Source organism: Rousettus aegyptiacus, unplaced genomic scaffold, assembly GCF_014176215.1.
Source record: "Rousettus aegyptiacus isolate mRouAeg1 unplaced genomic scaffold, mRouAeg1.p scaffold_m13_p_3, whole genome shotgun sequence".
Classification (NCBI taxonomy): domain Eukaryota; kingdom Metazoa; phylum Chordata; class Mammalia; order Chiroptera; family Pteropodidae; genus Rousettus; species Rousettus aegyptiacus.
This window is the reverse complement of record NW_023416306.1, coordinates 107,589,175-107,599,174: the sequence shown is the minus strand read 5'-3', so window position 1 is coordinate 107,599,174 and position 10,000 is coordinate 107,589,175. Positions and strand designations below refer to the sequence as shown.

The window sequence follows — 10,000 nt, the reverse complement described above, 5'->3', positions numbered from 1 at the left end:
TGCTCCCCACTAGCCTCACCCTAAGTGCCTCAATCCACTGTAAACACTCTTGTGTGCTCATTGAGAAGCTGACCAAAATTTGAACCAAGAAATGTTTTTTGAACATTTACTTCAGAAAATTCGTAAGTATCAATACAACACATTACTTTGCATTACTATAACGATCAATGTGATAAACATATGAGACCATATAGGAGCCAAATATTTAAATAGGGGCTTAATAAGTGCTGAGAGGGCTATATGATACATCTATCAAAGGAAGATATTATTTACTAGTATTTAATTTTCAGCAAAATTTTTATAGCACATGCAGATGGGGGCCTCAGGCCAATACATGAATGGCTCTCTACTGGAGCTAGGAACGATGTAGTGCAAGACTTCTGTTAACCCGGAAAGATTCTGGTGGGAATTTTCAAATGCCCTAAATTGAACATAAAGCATTTGGTATATAGATTGGAACACAGAGTACGTCTCAACATTCACTAACCTTTGCGGAGCTTGTTAAGATTCTGATTCCATAAGCCTGACATTCTGCATTTCTAATAAGTTACCAGGAGATGCTGATGCTGCTGGTCTCTGGACTATATTTTGGGTGTCGAGGACTTAAAGCAAATTTTCTGCTTGTATATAAATTTTCATCTTCTGGACTGTTAATACAGTATGGAGAGCAGGAAATCCAAGATTAAATTCCCCAGCAATATTTAGGTTCTGGAATGCTGGAACCTATAATACTGAAGGAATCCGAAGGAAATAGGCATGTGCCAGACAATATATTGCATTTAAGTGTATTAGGCATCTTTCCAAAGGGGTGGTTATCTATTTGTTTAGGTTACTGGACAATTAAGTATTTGGCAGTATTACCACTCCATTAGGAAATCTGAGGCACAGGGCTTGCGGATGTCAGGACGCTTCTTTGACCTGTGCAATTCAACAGGTGATAGAGAGTAGACCAAGACTCCTCCCTCCACTGAAGGAACCAGTGAGGTCAAGGCAGATAGATACTGAGTACTCAAGCACCTGTGATTGAATAAGAGAAGCTATGCCCACTGGTTGGGTTAGTAAAGGAACTTCCACAAGTGACATTGGAGTGTGGTACCTTCTCTTCTAATAAGAAAGTGCTTTGAAGTCTTTCAGTTTGGGGAACCTGAACATAAAGCACCTCAGAATCACTACTGTAATGACCTCAAGTTTTTTCCTGTTGACTGGTTCCTTTTATTGCCTGATTTAGTACCAAAAAGGATCAGGAAAGGCTCAGGTCACTTCCATCTTATGACGATCTCCGATTTTATAAAAGAAGTCAAAACATAGCTACAGAAACTGTGGTTTATTTAATGGGCATGTTTACCAAATTAGCACTAACACACACAAACGTAAATGTGACTATATAATCTCGTTTGAAGATCTCATCAAAAGCCTCATATGAGGTTGCCCAAGAAGTCTGGACCATGGACCATGAGTCCTTTGGCATAATAGTTCAGTATGAGGCACATAGTGGGCATATAGTACTAGGCATATACTGTATTATACATATACTAGGCATAATAGTTCAATAGACATTTTAAATATTTGTTCTCTTCCTTCCCGTTCACTTCCCACGTACTAGAGTCCCAGGGTCTTTTCTCTTTCGGACGAATGCCTCTTCATCTTACACACTAAGGTAGTGGTTGCACATGATTTCTAGGTTCTCAACTTGAGGTTAACATCACTCTTCCCAGTGCTGTGGCATGTAGCAAAGACTTGCGTATACAGTAAAGGCCATAAGCCTGCTCTTTTCTGAGGATTCTCAAAAAACGTGAAAACGCCAACTGAAGTCTCTTAGAAGTTATACCCTTCAGCCAAAGGAGCTAGAGCCAAGCATTTGAATCCCTCTGCTTCCAGTAACGTAAGTATAGAAGCCACATCTTGACCTTTCCGTGAGACAGCTGCGCCAGCTGGCCTTGGCTGCTGACCCCGATAGCTCCTGGGGAGAAAGAGAACTTAGTAGGAGCCTACGGGTGGACACCTGGCTCCGCCCGGGGAGCTCCCCGGGTGAATTGGGACTGGAGGGAGGAAACCGAAGGGTGAAGAGGGGCGACCAGGGAGCCCCCACCGCGGTGTTGACGGGGTGGGGAGGGGGTGAGGGGCTGGATTCCGCGTGAGTTGAAGTCATAAGTGGAGGGGAGGTGTCCCCGCGGGCAGCGGAGACTGGCGGGAGTGCGGTACTGATGGGGCGCCGTAGTAGTCTGCCCCTTTCCCTGATGACCCTAGCCTTATTCAGACCCCGCTTCCCTGCCTCGGTGTACATTCATCCCGGACTCCTTGATCCCTGTTTCCCAGAAGGTTTTCTAGAAATTCTGTTGGTCAGCGATGATGGGGAACTAGCAGGACATTCGCCCGGTGAAGATATAGTGAAGAACAACTTAGTCTCTCTCTCCACAACCCCGATCCTCACCGCTAAGGACTTGCGGAAAGACTTCAGAGAGCCCTTGGACAAGGGCAGGAAAGAGGGGGATGTGGTTTTCGGAGTGATCGAGACGGAGAGGAGGAGCCGACATTTTAAGTCGGTAAACTTCAATTAGACTCCTGCAAGAATTTCTGGATCCAGAAACCCAGAAATGGCCAATCAGGAACAGCAAAGAATATAAATAACATATCTACCCAGGGCTTTGCGCTCGCTTTGGGTGCTGGAGACCCTGGGATATCATTCCTGAAACTTCCCTAGCTTTCCCTTCACTCCTTTCGAAAGAAACAGAATGGAGCTAGTGGAGCCAGGACACAAGAGAAACCAGGGACTCACCCTTTTCTGTGCTGGAGACGCTGTTGGAATGCCACCTCCCTCTGGGAGTCACTTTGATACCTATATATAAAGGAAATGGCTCAGGTGTGCGTCTGTCTACCCGAGAGTGCTTTCTCAGTTACTCACCACGAAGGCCAGCAATTAGACCCAACCTCTTCATTCTGACTGAACCTGCTGGAGGAGACGACCCGGGAGTTTCCTTGGAACATAGTGTGACAGGTTTGCCAGATCTGTTAGATCTGTGAACAAAAGGGCGCCTCATACTGGATCTGAACTCCGACACTACTCGCACTCTGGATGAGATGCACAGCCACAGATCAACGACCCAACATCTGGAAGCTCCTTATTCGGCCTTCTCTAATCCCTTGCAATAAGTAGCCAGTGGGATTATTTTTCTTTCTGCTTCTAATTGCCTAGGTAAAGAATAAGTAGAAGTCTTCCAAGGACATTGCTTTCTAGCACACTTCCCAGATGTGTGAGAACGCGATGATTCTTCCTCTCCCCGAGTTTGCTCAGATATCTAGTAATGAATGGAAACGCTACTATCCGTGGGAAAAAATCAGAATTTTTGAGTCTGTATGTTGAAAAAAAATAGTTTAAGGATGAGATAAGAGTTATTGTTTGCGGTAGTGTGGCCGAGCGGTCTAAGGCGCTGGATTTAGGCTCCAGTCTCTTCGGGGGCGTGGGTTCGAATCCCACCACTGCCAGGGGTCTGTTTTGGTTTACCCACAAATCCTGAAACTAAAATTCTAATTGAAAAGGCATTTTAGAGTTAGTATGTCTTAAAGACTCTTAAAATCTTCCTCCCTTTCAAAGTTTCCTTTGACAGGCTTTTTCTTTGTATATCAAGTCACGCTGGCTTTCTGCTTAAAACTCTGTTTCTCTCCTGACATCCCCTGCTTAGACTTGCTCTTTGCACCTGACTTTCCTTATATTCATTCAATCTGTTGCGCCGCTTTTGTGCTGGCATAACGGGGAAAGCTTCCGGTCTTCCCCTACTAAAATCTGTGCTCAAATCTCCTCATTCCCTTGACCTGGTTTAGGCACCAACCAGCACGGAAAGCTTCCCAGCAAGGGCCTTGCTGCAACCTGAGCCCTCCGCCAACACTCGAGCTCGCAAAATAACCTGCACAGACCCGATTTTGGTTTCAATTACATTACTTTATATGATGGATGGATGGATGGAAGGAAGGAAGGAAGGAAGGAAGGAAGGAAGGAAGGAAGGAAGGAAGGAAGGAAGGAAGGAAGGAAGGAAGGAAGGAAGCCAGTACTTACCAGGGGTCAAGCTCTCACTCAGGCAGTATTGCCTCATGAGGAAGGGGAGGAGGCAAAAGGGGACGGTTAACAGTTATTTAAGTTTGAATTTGCAGATAGGTTTGTGATTCCAAAACACTTCAAAGCTGAGTCTTGGCTGACTCCCTGCATCAGGCCCCGGAAGGTGTACTGTGAAGTTGTTGGCTTAGCCACAATCCTGTCCCTTCCAATTGAATCTACTTGTCTTGGAGACTCTCTAGTTCTCTGAACCACCCAACTGCAATGCCTGTGCATATCTAGCTCAGTGTGGGAAAGGGTAGAGGATACCATTGGGGTCTATTTAGTAGTGTTCTCTTAGAAGGGTTGTCCAGCTTCACTTTTCAGGCTTTACAATCCCTGTAACCCACAGTCATACTCATGGATTTGGCTTAGCAACTCCCTCAGGAAATAAAGAATTTACCTGCAGTGGCATGAGGAATGAACGAGAGAGAGCAGAGAACAAAGTCTTGGAATTTTTTCATGCCATTTTTTGATTCTGCCTTCCTTTTAATGTTTCTTCCTCCTAGTTCAAAATTCTCTTCCATGTTCTCTCAGGCCCCCTCCCATTCCACTTTGATGACTCCTCACAACCAGTTCCCTTCCTTTTCACCCACTTCCCTTCAAGAAATATCTTGGGCCCCAGAGGTCTTCACAAAAAAAAGTCCTATTTTTCTCAAAAAAATTGCTTTGTTCCCAGTGCCTTATGGGGGGAAAAATGCCTCTACACTTTGGCTAAATTGCATGTTGCTGACATTTCTGTAAAATTCCTTCTTTGTATTCCCATACCACTGTCCTTTTCTTCCTAGGGCAATCTTTTTGTCTTCTTCAATGTTTATTTTTCCTTCTTTTTAAAATTTAATTATATGCATTATCCCAAGATCATTTAATTTTTATATTTCTGTTCATCTCCTTCTAATGACTCCCAGAAACCTGAACTCTCAAGTTGTATATTTTCAACTACCTAGAGAATGTCTCCAATTAGGCCGTCATCTCCATCCAAAAGAGAGTTAGCCTGAAATCCCCTCCCTCTCCTGTCCCACTCAGCTCCTCCCCAATCAGACCATTTCCAGCATTCTCCACATTCATCAATGACACTAGCATTTCCTGGGTTTTCTAGAGCTCCACCTTGGAGGGTTTTCATTTGCAGTGTTTTACTCTTTCGCCTCTTTTACCTGTAGCTCCTTCACTGGCCCTTAGTTCCAGTCAATTCCATCTCCTTTTTGATGGAAAGACACTGCTTCTATCACCATTCACTCACGTCACCCCCATCCCTTTTCTGCCCAATCACCTCTGTGGCCACCAAAACTGCCTTCCATCACCTTGTCACACCCCTCCTCTAATTCCTCTGGCCATTTTTTGTCATCCTTCCTCTGTCCCCTTTTCATCCTTCCTCCAATTCTCCTGGAGATCCTCTGCCACTCCTCCAGCCACGCTCCGGCACGCAGCCATACCTCCTTCCCCACTCTTTTCTAGGGCTCTTCCTGCCACTCCTCCTGATACATCTGTCACTTTTGCTAACTTTTTTTTGTCATTTCACCACACATACATATCTAAAAGCACCCTCACTCCATCAATATTTCTGTCAAATTCTAGCTCAAAGTTCAACTTAAGACAGCTCTCTGTTTAATCTTGTCTCTCCATTCTGATCACCCCTTTTCAATGTGCTGATGGGCTCCCATATTATTTTGTACATGTTGAGGAATATAATCAATATAGAAGCACAGCATTATCTATTTTGTTTCTTCAACTAACCTGTAAATTACTAAGTCCTTGGTTGTTTTTGTTTTTGTTTTAATTAATAGACCTTTTTTTTAGAGCAGTGCCGTGGACTAAAATTTTATGTACCCCTCTCCAAAGAGTCATATGTTGAAGATTTAATCCCCAATGTAATAGTATTGGAGGTGGGACCTTTGGGCAGTAATTAGGTCATGAGGGTAGAGCCCTCATGAGTGGGATTAGTGCCCTTATAAGAAGATGAGAGAGATTTTTCTCTGAGCCCAGTGAGGATACAGAGAGAAGGCAGCTGTCTACAATATAGGAAATGAGCTCTCATCAGACACTGAATCTGCTAGTATCTTGATCTTGGACTTCACAGCTTCTGGAACTATGAGAAATAAATGTTTGGTTTAACCTCCACCCAGTCTTTGGTATTTTTGTTATAGCAACCTGAACTGATGAAGACAAGCAGTTTTATGTTTACAGCAAAAGTGAATGAAAAGTACAGAGTTCCTACATACCTGCTCTCATCCTTCCTCTCCTCATAGCCTCTCTACCATCAACATCTGTATTAGTGTCATACATTTGTTACAATCAATGAACAAGCATTGATAAATCATTATCGACTGAAGTCCATAGTTTACATTAGGATTTACTCTGTGTTGTACATTCTGTGGGTTTTGACAAATATCTAAAAACAAATATCCCTAATTATAGTATCATACAGAATAGTTTTACTGCCCTAAAAATTATCTGCGCTCTGCCAATACATCCCCCCCCTCCTCTCTATCCCACACAACCATTGATCTTTTTACCATCTCCATAGTTTGGCTTTTCCAGAATATCATATATTTGGAATCATACAGTATAGCCTTTTCGGATTGGCTTCTTCACTTAGTAAGATGCATTTCAAGTTCCTCCATATCATTTTATGAGTTGCTATCTTTTCTTAGTGCTGAATAATATTCCATTGTATGAATTTACTATAGTTTGTTTTTCTAGTTACCTATTGAAGAACATCTTTATTGCTTTCAAGTTTTAGCAATTATAAAAGACATAAGTTTTCAGCTCATTTGGGTAAGTATGTAGGAACATGATTCCAAGATCGTATGGTAAGAATATGTTTAGTTTTGTAAGAAAGTGCCAAAATGTCTTCCATAGTGGCACAGGGTTTTTTTTTTTTTTTAACTTCGCTTTCTAAGTTTAAAACATTGTTGTTGTTTTTTTAATGTGTATACATGGCATATTTTTTAAAAAATACGTGAGTATAAAGAATACAAATCACCCACAGATTCACGCATGCCATATATTCTGTTTTTATATGTGAATAATAAATTTCTAAAAGTAGAAATAGAAAAATTAATCAAACACAATGTCTCTTGAAGTTTTTTTATTATAATTTTTAAGGCCCAACTGTCCTCCAGAAAGTAGTGACATTCTACAACAATGTCCTCACTTCATCCTTGTCAGCATTAAATATTAACATTTTATAATTTGGTGATGAAATAATTGCCCCTTGTTTTTGCTAAGTACTTCTTGTTAATGAAAGAACATTTCCATATTGGGTCTTTTGCATTGCTTATTATCCGTATTGTTGTTCACATTCTTTTCAAGGGCAGGCCTTTCTACAGTGTTTCTCTTTAAATCTTAAATTGCCTGGTATGAATTATTCGCAATAATGAAAAAGTGTATGGACGGAGCTAGGGTTGAGGGATGTTGGCCAATATTCAGTCAATGATAGCTGGTCTTAAAGACTGGAATTAACATTCAGATATAAAATGAAAGCCAGCAATTCTTATCTCCTTAGTAAACCAAACCACATCTGTAGGATCACAAGGACGACAGGTGAAATTAATTTTCATCGTCGGCAAAAAGCTGTTCTCTTGTTGTCTGAGAATGGAATTAAATGTCTCACAGTCGTTGAATTAGGAGGTTAATAAAGCCTTCTGGAAAATGTGTAGGGTAGTGCAGCAAAATCATAAGCACTTCCTTCGAGCCGGAATCGAACCAGCGACCTAAGGATGTCCGTAGGGACCTCACTCTACAGTCCTCCGCTCTACCAGCTGAGCTATCGAAGGGTATGTAACTTGAAGTTTATTATAGATTTTTGTACATAAGCAAGTTAATGAGTGGCTTGTCTGTATTCGAGGTTCAAATTCAAGTTGAAGTTCAAGAAATCTCCGGAGTCGAGACTGGAGCACAGAATGTGGACTCAGAGTCTGAGGAAGTGAGGATAGAAGCAGAGGAGAGAGTGTCTTTACTCTGTCTCTCTCTCACCGTCCCTCTTTCACTGTCTCTCTCACTCTGTCTCTGAGAGGAGACCACTGTCTGCGGGGTGTTACCCCTTTTCTAATAAACTTTTCTTTTGACTCTAAAAAAAAAAAAAAAAGAAGAGGAGGAGAAGGAGGAAAGAAGGAGGAGGAGAAAAGAGAGGAAGAGGGAGAGGGAGAGGGAGAAGGAAAGGGAGAAGAAAGAGAAAACACCTGGCTTGGGTCGCACCTTGAGACTAGGCTGCCCTAGAGTAATTTGCGAGCTAGTTCTCGCTCCAGAAACACAGAAGAACCAGACAGGTAGACTGCAAGGCAGCAAAGTGCGGAGGACTCCACGCTCCTGTGGCCCCTGGGAGTGGTGATAGCGTCGTGACTATCAGTGGACTGAGGCTAATTTGATCTCTTTCGCAAATAGCGGAGTCCTCTCGAAGATACCTGAGTTATCTATTTTTTCCTCTATTTACCGAAGGACACAAACACTTAAATTTTTATCCGGGATCATAGAAGCCCCGATTCCTTGATCTTTCGTCCCAAATCTCCAAGATTTGATTTTCCTGGAAAGATCACACGGTGCTTCCTTTATTCAAAACGGTTTCAAACCGTTGACCAAAATAAAGAGCTCTTACCTTTGTAAATGTGGAAGAAATTAAGGGATCACCTCTACCTCGCTAACTCTAGGTTTAAGACCAGCGTCCTGACTCCTGAGCTATAGAGCCACACAGCAAGCTTCTATGTAATGTTGAATACCTTATATTTTAAAACTTCAGTCAAATAGAATTTCTGTCTAAATACAATGAAACAAATCATTAAATATTTAAAAAATTGTTTGTTGTTGTTGTTGTTGTTGTTGTTGTTTTTAGGTATCACTTTATACATAAGAAAGAAACGTTCTTGACCAGGCCCAAACTGTAATGTACTTCACTGGAAAGCTAGCGCCCACAGTACCTGCTCCTCAGCCTCGGACGTGAAAAGTCACCGAGCTCAGGCAACACCCGGGCCACAAGCAGAGCCCTGGGGTAAAGTGGAGTAGGATAAGGGTGCCTTACAGAAAAGAAAGATGCAAGACCTGTCATAAGCGTCATTGTCACCAGTCTGCTTGATTATTATAAAAGTGATCCAGCTCTTGTAAACTAAGAATGGGCTTGTGTTTTGTTTTGTGTTTTAAAGGGAGGCGGCTTTCTCCAAGCACAGGACGTACCTCTCGAACCCTCAGAAATTGAGGAACAATGAGGACGTGAAGGCATCCACGCTTCCCCCTGGCCTCTTAGCAGAGTCAGGCTCAGGCACCTCCTATCTGGCCCTGAGATTTCTCCCGGTTTCCTGAAGCAGAAGCTGACTAGAAGGGGACTGACTCTTTCCTTGGTCCTTTAACGCACTCTGCTAACAATTCGAAGTCCGAGAGGCAGTTTCCTTTCTTTGGACTCCGGGACTCTTCTCAATGCCCAACCTGAAGTTCAGAATAAATAGAAAGTGATGACGCAGAGCAGGATTGGGAGGAGAGCGCTCCTCTTTCCCTTTTCTCTCCTCCGTTCTCAGCCCTCCCAATTCAGCCAACCATTGAACAGCTATTTAACGAGTTTGTCCCCTACCGTGCTCGACGCTGGGCAGACTATGTGACCAAGGCAGACAAGCTGGAGCCCAGAAACTTCGTTCTCCAAAGATTAGGAACTGCAAAGTAAGGACAACGCCCTCGGTTCCCATTGCACCCACCACCTTCTGGGTGATAGAGAAGCAGGCGGATGCAGGCTTCTATAGAAGAGGATTTTGGAAACAGGCAACTCCTTCGATGCTACCTTCTCGCACCCTAGAGGAATACTCTAAATCCAGACCTACAGTACAAAATTCATTGTACAAAGCTTGGGGCAGAGGGAGCATTAACGATGTGAGATAGCATAGACAAGCAGGCTAAGGCAGTAGTTTGACCTCAGCCGGGATGTAGTATCAA

The 10,000-nt window shown here is 42.9% G+C and overlaps 2 non-coding genes across 2 annotated transcripts; one reads left to right on the top strand and one right to left on the bottom strand.

Moving 5' to 3' along the window:
• Positions 1–3,401: 3,401 nt before the first annotated feature.
• Positions 3,402–3,483, top strand: TRNAL-UAG. Its single transcript has one exon. It is a non-coding gene; the product is annotated as a tRNA-Leu (tRNA).
• Positions 3,484–7,772: 4,289 nt separating this feature from the next.
• TRNAY-GUA lies at positions 7,773–7,863 on the bottom strand. Its single transcript is given in 2 exon segments — positions 7,773–7,808; positions 7,827–7,863. It is a non-coding gene; the product is annotated as a tRNA-Tyr (tRNA).
• Between the last annotated feature and the right edge of the window lie 2,137 nt (positions 7,864–10,000).